The sequence below is a fragment of the Sciurus vulgaris genome (genome assembly GCF_902686455.1).
Source record: "Sciurus vulgaris genome assembly, contig: HiC_scaffold_632_arrow_ctg1, whole genome shotgun sequence".
NCBI classification, from domain to species: domain Eukaryota; kingdom Metazoa; phylum Chordata; class Mammalia; order Rodentia; family Sciuridae; genus Sciurus; species Sciurus vulgaris.
Genome location: NW_027632957.1, coordinates 44,967 through 48,953, shown reverse-complemented (window position 1 = coordinate 48,953; position 3,987 = coordinate 44,967).

Genomic DNA, 3,987 nt, shown 5'->3' with positions numbered 1-3,987 from the left:
GTAACTGAAACTAAAGAAAGAATTCAAAAAAATTGACAAAACAAAAAGTTGGTTCTTTGAGAAAGTAAACAAATAGATAAACAGCCACAGTAATGAAGAGAAGGAGTTAATTTAAATTACAAACTTCATGATGAAAAAGGAAATATCATGACAGAAACCATTGAAATATATAACATAATTAGAAGCTACTTTGAAAATCTATACTCCAAGAAAGTAGAAAATTTCAAAGACATCGAAAAATTTTCAAGACATATGATCCTCCCATATTGAATCAAGAGGACATACACAATTTAAACAGATCAATTTCAAGCAATGAAATAGAAGAAGCCATCCAAAAGCTTACAAGCGAAGAAAAGCCTGGAATCAGATTCTCAGCAGAGTTCTACAAGACCTTCATCTAAGAACTTATATCAATACTCCTCAAACTATTCCATGAATTATGGAGGAAATTCTTCCAAATTTACTCTGTGAAGCCAGTATCACCCTGACACCAAAACCAGAAAAACATGCATCAAGGAAAGAAAACTTTAGACCAACATTGCTCGTGAACATAGATACAAAAATTCTTAACAAAATTCTTGAAAATCACATAAAAAACTTATTAAGAAGATAGTGCACCACAATCAAGTTGGGTTCATCCCAAGGATGAAAGGTTGTTTCAACATCTGGAAAAAAATAAATGTAATTCATCACATCGATAGACTTAAGGTTATGAATCATATGAGTATTTCAATTGGTGCAGAAAAAACGTTTGATAAAATACAACACTATTATGCTCAAAACACTAGAAAAAGTAGAATAGTAGGAACATTCCTCAACATTGTGAAGGTTATCTGTGCTAATTCTACATACAAAATCATTCTTAATGGAGAAAAACTGAAAACATTCTCTTAAAACCTGGAAAAAAACATGAATGACCTTTTTTGTCACTTCTATTCAACATCATCCTTGAAACACTAGCCAGAGCAACTAGGCAAACCAAAGAAATTAACAGGATACAAATAGGAAAAGAAGAACTCAAGCTATGACTATTTGCTGACTACATTATATTATATTTAGAGGATCCATAAAACTCCACCAGAAGACTTCTAGAACTAGAATTTTTTTTTTATTTTATTGTAGACAAATGGGATACATGTTGTTTCTGTTTGTACATGGTGTAAAGGCATACCATTTGTGTAATCATAAATTTACATAGAGTAATACTGTTTGATTCATTCTGTTATTTTTTCCCTTCCCCCGCCCCTCCCACCCATCTTTTCCCTCTATACAGTGCTTCCTTCCTCGATACTTGCCCCCCTCCCTAACCCTAACTCTAACCCTAACACTAACACTTCCCTCCCCCCATTATGTGTCATCATCCACTTATTAGCGATATCATTCGTCCTTTGGCTTTTTGAGATTTAGAACTAGAATTTTTAATTGATAAATGAATTCAGCAAAATAGTAGGATATAAAATCATCACACATAATCTAATACATTTCTATTCATAAGTTATGAATATTCTGAAAGTAAATTTAGGAAAACTACTCCATTCACAACAGCCTCAAAAAACAAAAAAAAACACTTGGTAATCAATCTAACAAGGAGGTGAAAGATCTCTACAATGAAAACTACAGAACCCTAAAGAAAGAAATTTTAAAAAGCCTTAGAATTATCTCCCATATTCTTGAGTAGGCAGAATTGTATTGTCAAATGTCCCTACTTACAAAGGCACTATGTATATTTAAGAAAATTCCAATTAAAATCTCAATGACATTCATCATAGAAATAGAGAAATTCATTGTGAAGTCCATCTGGAAAAATAAAAGACCAAGGATAACCAATGCAATTCTGGATAGCAAGAGTGATGTATGAGATATCACAATACCAGACCTTAAACTCTACATTGAGAAATAATAACAAAAACTACATGGTATAGGCACCAACATATACAGGTAGACCAAAGGTAGAGAATAGAAGACACAGAGACAATCCCACATAAGTACAGTTACCTCATACTAGATAAAGGTGCCAAAAACTTGCAATGGAAAAAAGATATCCTCTTCATCAAATGGTTCTAGGAAAACTGGAAATTCATGTGCAGTAAAATGTAATTACACCTCTATCTCTCATCCTGCACAGAACTCAACTCAAAATGGATCAAGGATCTAGGAATTAGACCAGAATAGTTCACCTAAATCATCATGATGGTTTAGTACCAGACTTTTTAAAAAAGGCTCCCAAGAGCACAAGAAATAAAAGCAAGAATCAAAAAATGGGATGGATTCAAACTAAAAATATTTTTGTCAACAAATAAAACAATCCATAATGTGAAAAAAAGAGCCCACAGTGTGGAAGAAAATCTCTTCTGCATCCACTTCACATAGAGCACTAATAGCAAAAATTTATTAAAAAATACTTGCAAAACTATACCAAAAATACAAACAAACCAATGAGTAAATTGGCTAAGGAACTGGGCAGACACTTTACAGAAGATATAGATGTGATATAAAAATATATGAAAAAGTATACCTCATCTCTAGTAATTAGAGAAATGCAATTAAAATATACCCTAAGATTTCATCTAACTCCAAATAGAATGGAAATTATCTAGAACACAAGTAATAACAAATGTTGGTGTGAATGTGGGGAAAAGATTCACTTATACATTGCTGTTTGGGTTGAAAATTGGTGCAGCCACTCTGGAAAGCAGTATGGAGATTCCTCAGAAAACTTGAAATGGACCCACAATTTAACCCAGCTACCCCACTCCTCAGCTTATACCCAAAGGACTTAAAATCAGCATACTACAGTGACACAATCTCATCAATGTTTATAGCTGCTCAGTTCATGATAGCTAGATTGTGTAACCAATGTAGATTCTCTTCAATTGATGAATGGATAAAGAAACTGTGTTATATATACACAATGGAATACTACTCAGCCATATAGAAGAATAAAATGGCATTTACTGGTAAATGGATGGAGTTGGAGGATATAGTGCTAAGTGAAATATGCAAATCCCACAAAACCAATGGCTGAATGTCTTATCTGACAAGTTAATGATGGGACATAAAAGGGGGGACATTGTAAGTGAAGATGGAGGCACTTTGATTTGTGTAGAAGAAAATCGGGTGGGGGGGTGGGAGGGGTGGGGAAAGAGAGATAGTGGACCAAGACAGACTTTATTACCCTATGTAAGATTACAGAATTGGTGTGAGTCTACAGTGTGTACACCCATAGAAACAAGAGTTGTACCCCATTTGTGTACAATGAATCAAAATTCAGTCTTTAAAGAAATATATATGTACTTTAAAAATATTTTCTTGTCAGGGTATATTTGTTAATATTGATGTATCAATTTTGATTGGTCATTGTAGATTCATTCATATCAACCCATAGTGGTAAATTTGTTATTGACTTCCCATTGGGATAGATTTTTTAATATCAACTCTTTGGTGTATATTCATCAATATTGATTCATTGGTGTAGGTTTTATCATATTGACCAAACCGAATAGTTTCCTCAATATCAACTCAAGTCTTTTGAATCATTGACATCAACTCAACTGGGTAGATTCATTGAAATTGACTCATCAGTGTAGATTTGTCTATATTGACACATTGTGGTAGATTCATTGATATCTACCTCATTGGTGTAGATTTGTCAATGTTGTCCCATGAGTGTAGATTCATTGAAATCAACTCTGGTTTAGATTGGTCAATAAAGCCTCAATGAGGTAAATTCATCAATATTAACTTATCAGTCTTGATTCATCAATATTGACTTGATAGGGTAAATTTATAGATATCTACTCATTGGTGTAGATTCATTGACATCTATTCATTGACATAGATTTGTAGATAACAACCATAAGGGGTACAATTGTTAATATCAACCCATCAGTGTAAACTCATAAATATCTACTAGTTGGTGTAGATTAATTGATATTGACCTCTCAGAGTAGATTTGTTAGCATCTATTCTTCAGTTTAGATTCAGTGA